This window comes from Lactuca virosa, chromosome 8 (assembly GCF_052849685.1).
Source record: "Lactuca virosa cultivar CGN04683 chromosome 8, Lactuca_virosa_CGN04683_v6, whole genome shotgun sequence".
NCBI lineage: Eukaryota > Viridiplantae > Streptophyta > Magnoliopsida > Asterales > Asteraceae > Lactuca > Lactuca virosa.
Window position 1 is genome coordinate 115,586,298 of NC_136433.1, and position 20,212 is coordinate 115,606,509.

The following is a 20,212-nucleotide window of genomic DNA, read 5'->3' on the forward strand; positions in this document are numbered from 1 at the left end:
CCTAAAAGCACAAAGCAAGCAGTATTCGAGCATCGAGTAAACATAATCAAGCATATCTCTTTCAGGCTATCACTTACTAATCTGTACTAGCATGCAGTTCATAAAGTTGAGATACATATAACAGGCACATAAGGCATCCTTCCTAGATCCTTAGTCCTAAACTAGCATGAAATTCTCATAAAGCTGATAATCATAACATAACATAAACTTATATGGGTAGTTTGGGAGTACTTACTTGAGCTCGGCTGATTGCATGCACCACACCCTTTTCTCTTTTTCAAAGTTCTTTTCTCTTTTCAAAATTCTTTTCTTTTTCTCGAAGTTCTTTTTATAAAAATGATTTGCTTTTGAAAATTTTCATACTAATTCCTTAGTTTGAGTTTAGACACACCCGAGAGCGTGCCCGAATCCCTCAAACCAAGGATCTGATACCAACTTGCAAAATCCCAAAAATACAGACCGAAAATTTCTTTTTAAAATCATTTATAACAAAACCATAAGTCATCCATCATCATATAGAAAACCATAAACCGTGTATCTCAAAACATCGTGACAAAATACTGTATCAAAATCATATAAAAATATCAGAGTCTAAACATCCCAGGCTGAAACTGTGGTGTGTGCCATGCGATCATCCCGTTCCCTTCCCCTTGCTAGTGTAAGTACCTGAAACCAAAACTGAAAACCGTAAGCATGAAGCTTAGTGAGCTCCCCCAAACTTCCCCATACCATACACATATAACATGCAACTAAGAGATTCGGGCCCCGCCCACACTCATGGAGATACGGGCCCCGCCCACACTCCGCTAACAAGGAGATACGAGCCCCACCCACACTCCGTTGAATCTGAGATACGGGCCCCGCCCACACTCAGCTACTTCGACATACGGGCCCCGCCCACACTCGGCTACTATGAGATACGGGCCCCGCCCACACTCAATTACTGTGAGATACGGGCCCCGCCCACACTCAACTACTAAACAAACATAAAAGTATCACACAGAATAAAAGTATAACTAAATCTATCAGTCAGGCATATATCCATAATCAAACTAAATTGCGAGATACGGGCCGCGCCCACACTCGGCTACTAAGCGATATGCGCCCCGCCCACACTCAGTTACTAGCATATCAAACTACGGACCGGCCTTGGTGCCTTAGACCCATTCCTACTGAAGGGAAACTCACCTCGCAAAACTGAATGCTGAAAACTCGAGTGAGGAATCTCTGTCTGCTGCTCCGGTGACTCTCCGGCTATCAATTCCATAACAACACTTAATCAAAATCTGATAATCCTTCTTAGGGTAAAACGACCATTTACCCCTGATCAAAGTCAACATCCTGGTTAAAGTCAACCTTCCAGGTTGACTTAACTCGCCGAGTCACCCCATGACTCGTCGAGTTCCCAGGCTACCCATCATCGCGACTGGACAAACTAACTCGTCGAGTCGTTCTCAGACTCTCCGATTCCTAGCATAATCAGAAAAAAGGACAAGATGATCCACTCGTCGAGCTCCTTGGCAACTCGCCGAGTTTCATGAACATCATCGGAGATCCTCGATCGGACTCGCCGAGTTCCCTTATGAACTCGTCGAGTCCCTTGCAGATCTACCCTAAACAGCTGGTTTCACACTTCCTAGGCTCCAAAATACAGATCCAGATCGTTTCCATGGTACATTTCTATAAAGTTGGAGAGTTGGAGGCTTTGCACACCTCAAATGGACCCAAACTCAAATTATAGCAACCTACTTCCATGAACATGACCATTGCTTGGACAAAAACGGGTTCAAGACCTCTTTTATAGTTCTAGAGGCTAAATATCACAGGAAGAAGGGATTGCTTAGCATACAATCCATGGAGAGTAACTCATCCTTCTCAAAGTCGCCAAAAAGACCCATAAATCAACACTAAAAGAGATCTAAGCTATGGGTTATCAAGCTAAGAGCTTTTTACCTCAGAAGGTTGCCAAAGATGGGTGAAATCCTGGATCTTGATCTTCTCCACAAGCTTGATGGCTCCAAGCTCTTCCAAATCTCTTTTATATCACAAAAACACACTCAAAATCTCAACAATCACTCAAGGATGATGCTCACAACGGATTAGGGTTTTTAGAGGACAGGGAGGCTGGTAGGGGAAGCCCAAAAGGGGGTTAAGTGGCTAAAATAGGGTGCAAAACCCCAAAAATAGGGTTTCCTCCTGACGGACCTACTCGTCGAGTCCAGGCTTCGACTCGGCGAGTAGACCATTTAAACCTCGCGTCCCATCTGTCATCTACTCGACGAGTTAGGGATACCAACTCGTCGAGTAGCCTTTTCAAAATGAATAATAATTGAAATGATGTGTACCAGGAATGGGGCGTTACAGTCACTCTTACAAGTCCCAAGGACACTATACTTTGTTGATATGAGAAATGGTTGTGGTTTGGGGATCCTTCCATGACTTTAGGTCCCTTTTCTACTCTTTTGACTTAGATTTTATGGAGGACATGCATGGGGTATGAATGTCCATAAATCTTACATTTTTAGGGATCAATATGACCCCTATATGCCATCTAGAAAGTTTGGGCAAAAGGCTTTATGGATTAAGGACCTTGGAAAGAATTCTGCCTTCAGACGTTTTCCCATGACGTGGAAACAGGGTGCCACGACATGGCGATGGGGTTTTCCGTTACTGTTTTGTGACTGTCTTTGCCACGACATGGCGCTTTGGAGCCACGGTGTGGTGATGTATTTTCGTACGTATCTGGTTTTATCCTAGACCGGGTTCTGATCGGGTTGAACCCATCAACCACGACGTGGAGGTCGACTGAGGTTAACTTTGACTTTGATTGTGGAACTGTTGACTTGCATTGACTTTTGGTCAAAACCGTAGTTTTGGAGGGTAAGCTAAGAGTGTACCTTGTTTGGCCGTACAGGTGGTGTATAGTATCTGTACTCTCGGTAGTAGGAGCGGTAGCAGTTGATCGTTGTCTGATAGGTGGGTTTTCCTCATTATACTTGTGGGTCGAAGGCACCAATGTCAGCCCACTGGATTATGTATCCTGGTATATTTGATTGATGTTGTGCTAGTTATATGTTAGACTGATAGATCTGTGTGATTATCTGTACTTGTTGGTTATTGATTGTTATTGTATATGTCGACATGTTATGGTTTGTTGGGTTGAGGCAGTCCTGCTTTGTGCTGAAGGCCAAGATACCCGGGGCGGTCCGGATAAACTAAAGGCTTATGAGGCGATCTAGTCAGGTCGAAGGCTCAGAGAACGGTCCAGATAGGCTGTAGGCCCGGTGAGACGGTCCAATCATGCTGAAGGCTCATATATGCATGCTTTTATCTATATGGTTGTGTGTAGTACCTTGGGGCAACTCACTAAGCTTTGGCTTCCAGTACCTTGGCAAAGGCTTGATCATGCACATCCTTCGTATTTTATAATATTTTATTTGGGATACTCTGATGCACGATTATAACTTTGGAAACTATGTTTTGTAAGCATTTATGGTATTTGGCTTGGTTTTGGAAATGAAAATTTTACCTTGATTTTTGGGATGTTACAAGTTGGTATCAGATCCCTGGTTTGAATGAATGGATGAGCATTCGTGTGAATCCATACTCAAACTAATGATCTGTAAAAGTTTTCAAAATGGTATTCAAAATTGTTTTCAAAAGTAACCAAGGAAGGATGAGATGTGTACGATCATCCGGAGCAGGAAAGTATACCCCAAGTTACCCACAATGTTATTTGCTTATGATGATTATGATAGAATTGCATGGTAGTTGTAAGATAGGGATCTTCAAGAATTGCATGATAGAATTGCATTAATTACGATGCCTTATTTCTTATGGAGGTTTACTGCTCGAATGTTGCTTGCTTTTTTCTTTGTAGGACTCTTTCGGGTGTGAATTAACTACTAAATGAATACGTTAAGTCACATGCTACAAAGGTTAAATAATATTAAAGTGACGGATTTGGTCCTATTGCACATCTCTTTTCTAAGTCCAACCATTGTAGGGTTAAGTATTTTAATCTAAGATTATTTAAGTTTTGTTTCATGTGATTGTATTCATAAAGTAGTTAACTGGCACTAATAGGGGTCTTTTGGCAGCTGATGGAAGGGTGAGGTGAGGATCCTAGGATAGCATAGGGAGTATGTAGTACTCATGGTGCGCTATTTAGCGGGTGTTGGGAGTATTATTATGAGTAGGTGTTAGAGGACTCAGGATGCTTCTTGAGGAAAGTATGGATAGGTGTGAAAGGTAGTATTGGGACCATACTAGTGGAAGTATAGGATTCATACTCGAATCGAGGGAAGTCACGAGGATTCTAACAAGCTGGTTGAGGGTAGATAGCATGGTTTGATAACCATGATTCGTGAAAGTGTTTCCATTTCTGTCGATCTTTTGGTTATGGTTGTTCAGGTTGAGGATGGGTTTAGTGATTTTTTGGGCCTCAGTGGCCATGTCAGGTTGGGTTAGAATGGTGCAGAACTAGGTGAGTTAATTGATTTTGAGGTCTCGATGGCCTTGCTCGAGGTAGTGCCAGATGAGTCTCGGGACTCAAGAAAGAAGCAATTTTCTAGGATTGCAGTCGTAGGTTGAGTGATTGGCAGATGGATTGGAATTTCACTATCTACGGCGGGAGCCATGATCTTCTAGCTTTCCATGTTCATAGGAGAGAGAGAGAGAGAGAGAGAGAAGACACATGATTTTCAAAATGGGGATGTAGACCCAGCATGGGGTTAGATGGTTGCGGTTTTTGGCGGAAGTATGGCACTGTAAGTATGCATAAGAATATTCTTGTGGTATGGTTGCCTTGAGATGAGATCAAGGGTCTGCTTTCTTTGGATGTAGGCAGGTCAGGTGCTAGCTGATGGTTCCAGGTGATCAGGGAAGTGAATCGGGAGCAACAACTTTTGTTGTTGCTGATGTATCCCGACTATGAGAAAGATGCCTTTTGTATTTATGAATGATTATCACGATGAATTTATGGTTGGGGATTTACATGCAAAGGGTGTGGTAGTCCATTTGTTTCTAGATAGGAAGTTGGTGTTATGAATGGATTGTCATAATTATTGCTTGTGCATCTGCATGGGATTCTTGATGTAAGAGGCAGTCATGATTGGGGAGTTCCCCAGGTCTCCATCTGATATTCGGAGTCACTTTGAGTTTTCTTGGTCTTTATCTGGAAGATCGTCTTGCGTTGTGTTATACATTCCAAGGGATAGGGATGCTATGTATCTGGGTGGGCCGGTTTGAGTTTTTGGTTTGTCTGCAATGCCAGTTGGTGGTAGTTTGAACCCTAAGTAGGGGGAGAGTTGTATATTCTACTTGGAGGATCATCAATCTGTTCGAGTTATAGTTGCAGAAGAATGGATCATAGGGATTTACAATATGGGTATGCGAAACTCGGTTCAAGATTTTGTCAAGACGGGGGTGTAAAGCAAGTTGCAATTAGATGTGTGTGTTAAGGAATGCAAGATTTGTCTTCATTGCAAGAAGTTGTTCGACAGGGAGCTCGTAGTAGCCAGTGATTCCTTTTGGGAACGTCGAGGAATAGGTCATGAGGCGCTTGGGTTGCTCATATTGAGTATCGATTGTTGAGGAATTTGTCAGCTTGTTTTATACATTGATACCTATATTCTAGGATGGCCAGTTTTTGATCGGTCAACCAGTTTCAGAGTTTTATATGTTTAGTTCCTCATGGGCTTTATCCAGTAGTGTACTGGATCAATGGATTAGTTGTATATGCACTCTCGACCATTGGTGTTTTTGTTCATCGTCAATAGCTGAGGTTCTTCGGAAGTTTCGAGCTGTATCAGTTGAAGTTCAATGGATGAGTTAACCTATTTTCAAAATCTGTATGTTGTACGTTTTGGTTTCTAGTTATGGGTACCCTCAATGGTTGGTTGTGGAAATATTATTCATAGCAGGCTCGAGTTTGGCAGATGTCCTTGGTTATTGGAAGTTCGGTTTTTGGGGCAACGTTGTTTAAATTTTCATGTATGGGATCTTAGTTGCGACCACTCATAAGGATGTTTCTGTTAGCGGTTGAGGTTCGTCATTTCGGTAAGATCTAGTGTTACCTCACCCTATGGGTAAGGTTGTGAGGAATAAGGAGTGCAATAGATCTAGGGTGGTTATGTGTTTCCCTTGGGGATTTATGTAGGCTGAGTAAGATAGTATGAGAACACTTAGCTCGAGTTATTGGCGAGATTCTTAATTGCTTTGTAGCCCTTGAATTGGAATAAGAGTGCAACCTCCTATCTCATTCTCTGGTTGTGTACGACCATGTTTTCATTTAATTTTGCATTGGTAGCGGCTTATAATGTGAAAGGAAATGTGTGTGATAAAAGGGTATGGCAAGTGTTGTGTTCGGTTAACGTTGAGAGGGATGTTGATTGGGTTTCTGGAAGTCGGTGGATTGATGATTGAGTATCTTTTGGCCCATGTGGTGTTGGTCGTGAGTCTTCACTCCAGTGATGGGATGAGTTAGGTCGTACCAAGAATGGTTATGAGAATGTGGAAGGACTGAATATTCCAGTCACCATTGTGTGAACGTGAACTCGAAGGGTTTCTTTTGTAAGATCTCCCTCTTGGCACGTTCTGCCAACCTTGTTTGTAGTAAGGAACATATAAACGATGTGGGCAATTTCTGGCAATGTGATTGGGAGTCCCACAGTTAAAGCAAGTCTGTCTTTTCATATAAATCAGATTGTGACTTGGTCCTTGTCCAACAGAAGTTCGTTTCGAAGAACTTCCACAAGCACAAGCACAAGAACATTTGTTAGACTGCTTGACAGATTTATGTGGCTGGGATTTTTCAACAGTCGGAGTGTCATCATCACAAGCTTTTGAAACACTTTCAGCAGACTCATAATTGATTTTGATCTGCTCACTCCCATCTTGCACTGCTTCTTTATCTGCACATGAAGTAGAAGCATTAGAATCCTTCACCTCAACACGAGATTTTGAATCATTATCAGCAGAACAAGAATTATTTGTGTTCTGCTCATGCCCATCATGCACTGTGACCTGCTCTGCACTTGAGGTATAAGTATCAGAATCGTTCACCTCAACACTTCTAGTGGGGCCAGATTGTTCGGTCTTAACTGAATTTGTTACCGGGGGTTGGCCATATTGTGCAGGTGTCTCTATCTCATGTTGGATATAGTGTCTAAGTCCATAACTATATTTGGTATGTACTTGACCCGACCCGACATGGTCCATTTGGGTTGCACTTCACCCGAACAATTTATGGATAATCGTTTGAGAATAGTATAAGTTATGATTTATTAATATATTATAAGTCCTAATATATTAATATAAAATCATATTATTTAATTAGTATTGATCTATAATTAATCTAGAATTAATTTAGAGATCAAAAGTATGACTAATTAAATATGGGCTCTTGTATTTATATAGTGTGGGCTAATGCTTATTTGGAATGGGCTAGGCTTGCATGGAAAGTCCATGGATACTCCATGGAGCTTTAACCCATGGATCTCATGGAAATGAAAAGACATGGGTATTAGGGTTTACATGAATGTAACCCTAATCCACCACACTATATAAAGGAGGCTTTGGTTCTTGAAATCACACGAGTTGTGGTGAGTAAAGTCAGAGGGCCGATTTCAAGAAGGTGATTACTATTCTCTCAAAGTTCCAAGTTTGTGGTGATTTGTGATTTCCATTTGAGGCATCCACACTATTGGTGCTAGGCTCTAAAACTCCAAGCAATCAACTACAACTACAAGGTAAGTAATTCTACTAGCTTTATTTGATTCAAGTTCCCCATGCCATGCTAGATAGGATAAGAACCTTGGAAAAATAATTATTTGCATGTATCATAGTCAAACATAGATCCAAGGTTTCTAGGGTTGCATGTACACCATAGGAGTGTTAGAATGCTCAAAACCCATCAGTGGTATCAGAGACAGGTTTGTTTATTTGATACTTGATGCAAAAAAAAAAAAAAACTTGAAAATCGAAGTTGTGTTCAAAAGCTCGTATCAAAATTTCAAGTTTTGTATATGTACTTACGGTTCTTGAAATTTTTGATATGAACATTCATAAACATATGAGTTTAGAAGATCATAGAAATTATGTGCTAATAATTGATTAGATTAATTCTTGATCTTTATGTGTTTTAATGGAGTCCATAACTAGTTCTTAAGTTATGGATAACCAAAAGGCACATTTATAGATAATCATTAAAAGAACACATAGGTTACAAAAAATGAAGAGTCTTCATTTTTAATAACCATTAACTCATAAGTTATGAGAAATGAAAAGTTTTGAAAGTTTACAAAACTTGCCCTCAAGTTTTGGAACATGTAAAGTCATATTAAAAACTTTAGTTCCAACCCCTAGAATTTTAAAAGTTAAAATTCAACCCTTATACTTTATAATATTATAAGTTTAATAATATTTATATATGTATAAGATCAAGTCGTCTTACCGCTAGTACGCCTCATTCACGAAGCCGGTCTATAAGGGGGGTATAAGGTTGTTGCCTATAAAATGGCAACTTAATGGGTGTCCACTCTCACCCACCGCTTCCTTGATCGGTGGAGGGTCGTTAGCCGAACGGGTAGGACAAGGACTTATAAATTCTCATTAAAAGTATAATGATAATACTAAAGTAACTAAACTTTATTGAATTCCCAAATCTTAGTTATTTTAGGAAAATGTGAATAAGGTGCTAATCCATGAAATTACACTTTACACTTTGTTTAAGTCGTTAGTGGAGCGTGTGTGGTTAACCGGCACACTAACTTGAACTTAACAAGGTAGGTAAAGGGTGACTTAATGTTTATCATAGTATCGATGGAGCGTGTGTGGTTAACCGGCACATCGATTGAGGGGTAATACATTAAGGGTACCAAGTAATTTGCATGGTTATTTCACACCTTGTTTTGTGATCCTCGGCATCCCAATCACAAAACTTGAAGGGCACACTCGAGATTGAAACATGCCATTGAAGAAAGTTCAATGAATCTCAAAGAATCTAGGAGTTTCTAAACCAATTAAAATCTAATTAAATATTTCGTTTTTCATGGTGGAAATTAGTGAATCGTCATTCACCTACCTTCAAATATCTTATAGCTTAGATTACAGCATCCCTCTTCTAAGTTATAAAATATTGTGTTGGGTCCTAGCCTTAATATTACATTTGGGTGTTTTGTTAAGGACTATCTCTATATCTAATCTAATCTATTCCCTCTTTTTTCAGATGTCTTCCAATAACAATGCTTCTGGCTCAAACCCTACTAGCTCCTTCTCTCTCATGAATCTTTGTGGGATAGTCATCTTTGATGGGTCCAACTTTACAGATTGGATCAAAAACATCAGGATGGTCACTCGGTATGAGAACAAAGAATATGTTCTCGACAAGGAGCTGAAGGTACCCGAGCCAACTGCTACTCCTGAAGAGCTTGCTGAATATGAGGTACATGAAAGAGATGCTACAAAAGTGGCATGCATCATGATGGCCACCATGACAACCGACCTCCAAAAGTCCTATGAGGACTATTATCCTTTTGAGATGCACCAGGACTTGATGGACCGCTACCATCAGAGTGCTCGTCAAGAGCGATATGAAATAATCTCCTCCATGATAACAACCCGAATGAAGGATGGTGAACCCATCATGGGCCACATGCAGAAAATGCAAAGGTATGTGGACAGTTTACTGAAGCTGAATGTGAACTTCCCTGAGGAGTTAGAAATAGACATCATTTTGCACTCCTTGCCATCGTGTTATGATCAATTCCGCATGACATATCACATGAACAAGGAAGAAGTCACTCTCAGCAAACTTCAAGAACTCTTGAAGACTGCCGAAAGTGGTCTAAAGGGTAAGTCGGTTGTTACTACTCCTACTCCTACTCCAACTGCAGCCAATGTCTTGGCAATCGGGAATGGCAAAGGGAAGAAGAGAAAGAACCCTTCTAAGGGTACCAAGGGTAAGACCCTTGAAGGCTCCTCTTCAAGCAAAACCAAGAAAGGTTTTGTCACTCCTTCTGCTAACCCTAATGAGGCTGAATGCTTCTATTGCCATGAAAAGTCGCACTAGAAGCGAAACTGTCCAAAGTACCAGCAAGATTTGAAGGATGGGAAAGTAAAACCCAACCATGCAGGTATGTACACTATATTGTCTAATAACTCACCTCATTCTAAGTCTTGGGTCCTTGATACAGGTTGTGGTATTCACATATGTTGTGATTTGCAGGGACTAAAAAGAAGTGAGAATGTGGAGCAGGGAAAGATAAACTTGATCATGGGAAACAGGAAAGCTTCACCTGTCACCAAGATAGGAGTTTATTCCTTAGTGCTAAATAGTGGGTTTACATTAGATTTGAATAAATGTTATTATTCGCCAGAAATGGCAAGAAATGTTATTTCCTTTCATGTATTGTATAAATAAGGTTTTACCTTTTATTTTGATAATAATAATGGTAGTATTGATGCTTTCTTTAATAATGTTCTTTATTTTAAAGCATTACCTTGTGATGGCGTGTATGAAACGGTATTTGTTGTAGATAATCTAGGAAATAATGTATTGTGTATTAACTCTTCCACTAGCTTAGATAAAGCATCCTCGTGGCATTGTCGTCTTGGACATGTAAGCAAGAAACGCATAGGCCAACTCCAAAAGGATGGAGTCTTGGAGTCATTTGACCTAAATTCAGATGATAGTTGTGAATCTTGTTTGCTTGGTAAAATGACAAAGTCACCTTTTACTGGCACTTGTGCTAGGGGTGAAGGTTTGTTGGACCTCATACACACGGATGTGTGTGGACCCTTCAGAACCGCCACAACAGATGCTAATCGGTTCTATGTGACTTTTACTGATGATTTTAGTAGATATAGATATGTCTACCTAATCAAGCATAAGTCAGAAACCTTTGAGAAATTCAAAGAGTTTAAGCAAGAAGTGGAGAATCAGTTGGGCAGGAACATTAAGATGCTTCGATCCGATCGTGGTGGTGAGTATCTTAGTACTGAGTTCCTTGACTATCTTAAGGAATGTGGGATTGTCTCACAATTGACACCTCCTAGGACACCACAGTTGAATGGTGTAGCTGAGAGGCGCAATCGGACCTTGTTGGACATGGTTCGTTCCATGATGAGTCGAGCTTCGCTACCAATCTCATTTTGGGGGTATGCCTTAGAGACTGCCGCCCATATCCTTAATCTAGTCCCTACAAAGAAGGTTGCCAAAACACCTCACGAGGTGTGGACTGGAAAAGTTCCCAATCTAGACCACATCAAGATTTGGGGTTGCGAGGCTTTCGTGAGACGCGAGACTCACGATAAGCTCGAACCCCGAAGCGAAAGGTGTATTTTCATCGGCTACCCACATAAATCCTTTGGTTACATCTTCTACAGACCCAGTGATAATGTGGTCTTTGTAGCAAGAAGATGATTCTTTCGAGAGAGAGAATTCATGAGCCAAGTAGACAGTGGAAGGCAAATTGACCTTGAGGAAATTCAAGAGTCAAGTGGTGAAGGAACCTCAAACCCTAGCCCTCAACCTGAAGAGGAAACTCCTGTTGAGCCGACTGAAGAATCTATACCTCTGAGGCGTTCCACCAGAGTTAGGAATTCACCTGAGCATTATTATGGTTTTCATATTACTGCAGAAGGTGAGACACTTATCAGTGATAACACACTGGTAAATCTGGATGAGCCTAACAGCTATACGGAAGCCATGGCAGGCCCTGAGGCTGCTAAATGGAAAGAGGCTATGGATAGCGAGATACAGTCCATGTATGACAATCAAGTTTGGAACTTGGTTGACAATGTACCTGATCGTAAGATAGTTGGGTGCAAATGGATCTTCAAGAAGAAGACCGACATGGATGGTAATGTACACACTTATAAGGCACGACTGGTTGCAAAGGGTTATTCTCAAACTCCAGGAGTTGATTATGATGAGACCTTTTCACCAGTGGCCAAGATTAAGTCTATTAGGGTTCTGTTAGCCATTGCTGCATTTCATGATTATGAAATATGGCAAATGGATGTCAAAACCGCTTTCCTTAATGGAAAGTTGGCTGAAGATGTTTACATGGTTTAGCCAGAGGGTTTTGTCAGTACAGAGTACCCCAGTAGAGTGTGTAAGCTCGAGAAATCCATTTATGGATTAAAACAGGCACCTCGCAGATGAAATCTTTTCTTTGATGAGAAAGTCAAAGAATTTGGCTTTTCAAGGAGTGAAGATGAATCTTGTGTCTATATCAAGGCTAGTGGGAGTATAGTCAGCTTTTTGGTACTGTATGTGGATGACATACTACTCATAGGAAATGACATCCCAACCCTGTAGGAAGTAAAGTCCTGGCTTGGGAAGTGTTTCGCTATGAAGGACCTTGGAGAAGCTGTCTATATCCTAGGGATAAGGATTTTGAGAAACAGGAGTAAAAGACTAATTGGACTTAGTCAAAGCACCTATGTGGACAAAGTGTTGAAAAGGTTCAACATGCATAACTCCAAGAAAGGAGAGTTACCCATCCAGAGTAACGCCAGATTGAGTAAGACACAAAGCCCTAGTACTGAGGCTGAGATAGCAGAAATGAGTCGAATACCTTATGCTTCAGCTGTAGGATCGATCATGTATGCTATGACGTGTACTCGACCTGATGTAGCCTTTGCTTTGAGCATGGTTAGCAGGTATCCGGGGAACCCTGGCAAGGCACACTGGACTGCGGTAAAGAATATCCTCAAGTACCTACGGAGGACTAAGGACTGGGTTCTTACCCTCGGTGGCAGTGAGGACTTGAGAGTTGCAGGGTATAGTGATGCTAGCTTTCAGACTGACAGGGATAATTTCCGCTCTCAGTCGGGCTGGGTCTTTAATCTAAACGGAGGGGCAATTACTTGGAAAAGTTCCAAGCAGGAGACAGTGGCTGATTCCACTTGTGAATCAGAGTATATAGCAGCAAGCGAGGCAGGAAAGGAGGCTATATGGCTAAAGAACTTCATCGGAGACCTTGGAGTTGTACCAGCTATAAAGGAGCCAATGGAGATTTTCTGTGACAGCAATAGTGCGGTTGCCTTAGCCAAGGAACCAAGAGATCATGGGAGATCCAGACACATTGACAGAAATATCACTTCATTAGACATCGAATAGAAGAAGGAATCCTCGTGGCAAAGAGGGTATCATCGGATGAGAACCCAGCAGATCCCTTCACGAAGGGACTGAATCGGGCTAAGCATCTCCAGCATGCTCGGAGCATAGGGCTGAAGGATGATATTAGTTTTACTAGTTAGATAATCTTGAAATTTGTAAAATGTAATTGACATTTGATGATAAATAAAAGCTGTTATTTATGAGTAAAGTGTTGCTATCTCTTGTCAATCGTTTACTATTATTTCTTTTTTGCATGTTTTGACTTCCAGAATAATTATGTTATGGTTTATATCATATTATTCAAACTCTCCACAGTCGGTCATATGTTGGAAGTAGATATGAATCAAGACTGTCATGGGTTGGCTTGTAGAGGTCTAAGATGTTAGACAAAGCGGGGCTACAGCACTCATGAGTGCTCATAAGTTCTGAGTATTGGATTCAACCCACGCTCACTTGTATCACTTCATGGAATTTATCTCGAGTGATCGTGAGACGGTAATATCATATAAGTCTTCAAACCTAGAGATATGATTTGTTGCCTATGAGTTGGTTATGCATTGATTGCACGAAAACGCATTGGTAACTCGATGTTATAAACCGTGCTTTTGTGTGTAATTCAACAAGTAGTAGAGCAAACATATGAGTCGAAGTTTATCTGTTCCTTCTAGGATTAGAAGCGACATCTGGGCCCCTCGATGATTTTGTTTTGACCTATGTACCGGGCCCGGTCAGAACTAAATTGATGTGTTCAGTTAAGTTCTATGTCAAACAAATCGGAAATCGGGAAACAAATGTTGGACAATAAGCAAGACCATGTTCCATGTATTTGTCCGGCTGATATCTAGAACAGAGGATTATATGATCACTTATCTAAAATGGCGCTTCATAGTTCAACAGAGTTTAAAGAGCTACGATTGTTGATCGGTTCCTGAAGTCATACTTGCAACTGTATTTATTAGACTTATCCAAGTGGGAGACTGTTGGATATAGTGTCTAAGTCCATAACTATATTTGGTATGTACTTGACCCGACCCGGCATGGTCCATTTGGGTTGCACTTCACCCGAACAATTTATGGATAATCGTTTGAGAATAGTATAAGTTATGATTTATTAATATATTATAAGTCCTAATATATTAATATAAAATCATATTATTTAATTAGTATTGATCTATAATTAATCTAGAATTAATTTAGAGATCAAAAGTATGACTAATTAAATATGCGCTCTTATATTTATATAGTGTGGGCTAATGCTTATTTGGAATGGGCTAGGCTTGCATGGAAAGTCCATGGATACTCCATGGAGCTTTAACCCATGGATCTCATGGAAATGAAAAGACATGGGTATTAGGGTTTACATGAATGTAACCCTAATCCACCACACTATATAAAGGAGGCTTTGGTTCTTGAAATCACACGAGTTGTGGTGAGTAAAGTAAGAGGGCCGATTTCAAGAAGGTGATTACTATTCTCTCAAAGTTCCAAGTTTGTGGTGATTTGTGATTTCCATTTGAGGCATCCACACTATTGGTGCTAGGCTCTAAAACTCCAAGCAATCAACTACAACTACAAGGTAAGTAATTCTACTAGCTTTATTTGATTCAAGTTCCCCATGCCATGCTAGATAGGATAAGAAACTTGGAAAAATAATTATTTGCATGTATCATAGTCAAACATAGATCAAAGGTTTCTAGGGTTGCATGTACACCATAGGAGTGTTAGAATGCTCAAAACCCATCATCTCATTGGTTTCAAGGGGCGGGGTATAGTTATCATTGAACGGAGGTGGAACACTATAATACCCTAGACCCTTATTCTGATTATCTTTAAATTTTAATTGTTTCTCAATCATAGTCTCAACTTTCTTACTTGACACATCAAACTTTTTAAAATTAAAGTATGCATTTTCAAACTTATTTTTCAATGTGTTAAGCTCGGCAGTTAGACTGGCACTCTTTACTTGAGCATAATCGTAGCGTTCACATTTAATGCTATATTCTTCTTGAAGTTTTCTAAAATCCTTGGTTTTGGCCTCTAATTTTTCTTTTAAAGGTTTTTGGGCCTTTCTGAGAGTATAGCCTTTATATTTAAGGTCCTCAATTTTCCTAATTAATAATTCATGTTGATCACGATAAAATTTGATTTTAGCTTCACAGGACTGAGAGCATGAAGCTTCATTAACCTTGGTGATTGAAGAACTCATTATTCACCAAAAAGAATAATTTACCAAAAATAGAACTGATTGTGAAGCCAAGAAAAATGCCCTTTGACTTGAAACCTCGAAATTCAAGCTTGAAAGTCAAACTTGAAAAGTCAAACGAGAAAGTCAAACTTGAAAGTCAAACTTAAAAGTCAAACTGAAAAATTCAAACTTGAAAGTCAAAGTTGAAAACCAAACTTGAAAGTCAAACGTGAAAACTTGAAAGTCAAAGTTGAAAACCAAACTTGAAAGTCAAACGTGAAAACTTGAAAGTCAAAAGTCAAATTTGAAAGTCAAAAGTCAAACTTGAAAGTAAAACTTAAAACTTGAAAGTCAAAAGTCAAATTTGAAAGTCAAAAGTTAAACTTGAAAGTCAAAGTCAAATTTGAAAGTCAAAAGTCAAACTTGAAAGTCAAAAATGAAAATCAAACTTTTTGTCCAAAAAGAATAACCTTGACCGAAAACAAAAGTTTCTAGGCCGAAAACGAAATTTCAAGACCAAAAACAAGAGTATTTGACCAAAAACGAGGGTATTTGACCGAATACGTGACTTTTTGACCAAATACGAAGCTTTAAGACCGAAAACGAGGTTATTAATTGATTGAAAACGTGGCTTTTGGACTGAAAACAAGCAAAAATCTTGAAAATCCAAAAATAACACCGAAAATGCGAACCCTCTCTACCCTAACCGAGAAGACTCGCACCGAATCTCGGATCAAAAACACGAGGTTGAGAACAGCGAGATCAAAATCTGTCTGACCGAGATCCGAGGCCGAGAAGTCTGAACCGAAATTAGGCGCACCGAGAACCTTTGCAGCTTCGGACCGAGAACGAGCGTATAGACCGAGAACCCTCGATGCTGACCGTGAACGCTGCTGGCTCCGAGATCTTCTAAGGTTTGACCGAGGACCAAGGACATCCGCTGGGATCTCGCAAATTTCGACCAAAATCACCCAAAACTTGCCAAAAACACGAGATTTTCAAATCTTTAATTCCAAACTCGATCAAAACGACAAAAATATGAAGAACACGAAGAACAAGCAACCAAAAATTTGTCCAAAACAATTCAAAAACACCCAGAAATTCAAGAAAAAATACAAGAAACTCTTAATATCTTGCCAATTCGATTAATACCGATCCAAGCTCTGATACCAATTGTAAAACCCAAAATGCTACGATGTATCAATCGGATTCACTTGATGGTGTGGAATCCCAATCAAGTGAACTAGACAAGACGAAATATAGAATAAGAACACAATGGTTAATCTTCAATGCACACTATTATTGAATAGTCGGGTACATAAGATTCTTGATTACACTTGGTTCTCTCTTTGTTTCACTCCAAAACACGTTCTAAGCTTATGGCAGCCCCCAAAACGTCTCACTCTTTTTACAAGGCTCAAATGACACTATTTATACCTAGACCTAATAACCAAGGCCCAACCCAAAACCCAAACAAAACAATATTAAGCCTAACCAAAATCACATGTGATTTTGGTCCAAACAACACCAAAACATGGTGTTTTCGGTCCTAGACCGATAACTCTAATAGCTTATGAAAAGCAAAGTATAAACCACAATTTATGACCTAACAGACTCGTGTTGGGAGTCACCTTTGTTTTCAAGTGGATGGTTCGTCAGCAGTGAATAGTCAGAGGTGCCGTTTTCTAGTGGGATCAACAAGATAATTCAGGGTCGGAAGGGTTCCGTATGGTTCGGGTTGCAAAGTGAAGTCATATTAACTGTGTTATGGGATGCTTTTTCCTACTTGGGAGTCAGAAAAGGTATTGGATTTCTGGATTTCAGGAAGAGTAGTGATGGTTAATCTTCACTGGTTAAAGTTAATGGGTCAAGGATTCATTATCCATAGTTGTTTGCAGCAACGGACTTCGAGGATGAAGTCTGGTTCAAGTGGGGGAGAATTGTAACATCCGAAGTCTTATAGGAATTTAGATTTAATGTATTTTGGTATTTGGGAGTGACCACGTCATTGTGAAGGCATCCCACGACGTGGCGATGCTGGAAGTTTCGCAGATCATTTAATGACCCCCACGACGTGGCATCTATTAGCCACGATGTAGTGACCCTCTGTCATGAAAGCCCAAATTTTTTAGGTATTTAAAGGAAAGTGGGGAGGCTAGGGTTGCCCATCTTCAGCCTTCATCTCTCTCAAGCCCCAGAAACCTAACCCTAACCCACCTTGAAGCTTTTGAGCTCATTTTAAAGACTTTTTGGTGATTTTGAAGGAAGTAGAATAAGATTGAGTGCAAGAAGCAAGCAAACAACACTCTCCAATCTTTGTAATAATTTTGATATATCATTTGTAAGGATATTGAATCTATCTTTTCATCTTTTCTCTATGGATCTAGAGTTATCTTGCATGATTGAACTCTTTGAAGGATTTTGATTGAAGAAAAGTGATAAAGTTTGCAACTTTATGCCTCTTAAGAGTCCCAAGGACACTATACTTTGTAGATCTGAAAAATGGTTGTGGTTTGGGGATCCTTGCATGAGTTTAGGTCCCTTTTCTACTCTTTTGACCAAGATTTGATGGAGGACATGTATAGGGGATGCATGTCCATAAAGCTTACATTTTTAGGGATCAATAGGACCCCTAGATGCCTTCTGGAAAGTTTGGGAAAAAGGATTTACAGATTAAGGACCTTGGAAAGAATTATGCCTTCAGACATTTTCCCATAACGTGGCAGTAGGGTGCCACGACGTGGCGATGGGGTTTTTCACGACAGTTTTGAGATTGTCTCTGTCGCGACGTGGTGCTTTAGGGCCACGGTGTGGCTATGTATTTTGGTTCGTATATGGGTTTATCTGAGACCGGGTACTGATCAGGTTGAACCCATCAGCAACAACGTGGCCGAAGGATGACCACGACATAGAGGTCGACTGAGGTTGACTTTGACTTTGACTGTGGACTTATTTATTTGCGTTGACTTTTAGTCAAAACTCTAGTTTTGGAGGGTAATCTAAGAGTGTACCTTGTATGGCCGTACAGGTGGTGTATAGTATCTGTACTCTCGACAATAGGAGTGGTAGCAGTTAATCGTTGTCTGATAGGTGAGTTTTCCTTTATTACATGGAAATTGGTTTGGTTATGCCAGAAATATATTATAGCAGAATATTATAAATGATTTTTACATGGTACTATACTGTCGTACCCATTATTATGATTCCAGAATTTACAAATTTCAATCAGTTCTTCACAGGTTTGGCCAAAACTTATTCCAACTCGTGCGAATGGTGCGTGGGATTTCCACTAGTTATTATTTAAATGCGTATTATTGTTAAAAAATGAGTCTAAATATTTTTGTTCTCTTGATTCGGCTAAATATCGATCCTTACGTTTTTTGTTCCTATATAGTATCTGGGAGCTCTATGGACCTCTATGATGAGATTTCGCATCAAGTTTTTCATTTTCCTAATTATGGTCTTATTCATTAGTAGGTTGTCTTATAGTTCCTTACACTTTAAAAAATTAGCCCTCTATTACATGGAAATTGTTTTGGTTATGCCAGAAATATATTATAAGAGAATATTATGATTGATTTTTACATGGCTTACTGTACTGTTGTACCCATTACTATGATTCCAGACTTTAAAATTTTCAATCAGTTCTTCACAGGTTTGGCCAAAACTTATTCAAACTCATTCCACTAACCACGACATGGCAAGGTCACCACGACGTGGTGAATTGTCAAAATGTGACTCACATTTTGCTTTGATCTTCTCTTCTTCCAACCGTTTACTGGGCTGAATATTAGTTATAGTATGGGTCATTAATGGCTCAAAATGAACTTTTTCTTCCGTAAAAATCGCCATTACATGAGGTTGAGGTTTTGGGTCGAGATTTCTAGGAGGTAGCCTCTCGTTAACAACTGTTGTTAATTGGCCTAGTTAAGTCCCAATGTTCTTAATGGAATCTTGATGATTTCTTACATTAGCATCAGAAGTATCATGTATTTTTTTCAGAGGCTTCCATAAACCGATTAAGTATTGACTCAAAATTCAATTTCTTCTCGGGTGGTGCTTGTTCTTTTTGGTAGTAGCCTCAACCGCTTTGTCTATATTTCTCGTCCTTTTGCTTCTTGTACTCATCATAAGGCAACCACTTCTTTGTCGACTTTCTTCAATCTTCATCATATTTGTCACCACTAGAGTAAAACACTTGCGCTTTCTTATTCTCATGCTCATCCAAATCGCAATCCTTCGTTAAATGTGGCCCATGGAAATTGTCACATCCAACTCTTATCGCGTGTATAGATTGATCCAATTTCGTCATTTGCCTATCCATATTCTCTAGTTTAGCAATGATTTCAACCATATCCTCGTTCCCTCCATCTTCTTTACCTCTAGTAACATCTCTTCGTGGATTATGATATTCGTGTGAGTGTTTTGCAAATTCTTCAATTAACTCTTTAATGGTAGCCGGTTCTTTCTTTGTCATAGGTCCTTGAGAGTCAAGAAGTTGCCTTGTTGTAAGATTCACCCCCATCATAGAAAATGGACACTTCTTGTTGGACATTTAGATCATGTTGAGGACAACTCCTAAGCATCCCTTTGTATCTCTCCCATGCTTCATATAAGGATTCTCCGACTTCTTGTTGAAAATTAGCAATCTTATTCTTTAGCTTTGAGATCTTTGAAGGCGGGCTGAATTGCTCAATGAAATCGTCACGAAGATTGGCCCAAGTAGTAATGGATGCGAGCGCGAGTGATTTTAACCAAACTTTGGATTCGCCAATAAATGTCATCGGAAGCATCCTAAGTAACACTGATTCTCGTGACACATTTGGAACATTGAACTAGTTTGCAATGTCCTTTACTTCATCGATATGTTTGAAGGAATCTTCGTATTCTTTCCCGGA

General features: G+C 39.8%; 1 non-coding gene across 1 annotated transcript; it reads left to right on the plus strand.

Moving 5' to 3' along the window:
- The first annotated feature begins 19,871 nt into the window (after window positions 1–19,871).
- On the plus strand, window positions 19,872–19,978 carry LOC145135221 (small nucleolar RNA R71). Its single transcript, XR_013719683.1, has one exon. It is a non-coding gene; the product is annotated as a small nucleolar RNA R71 (small nucleolar RNA).
- Window positions 19,979–20,212: the final 234 nt, after the last annotated feature.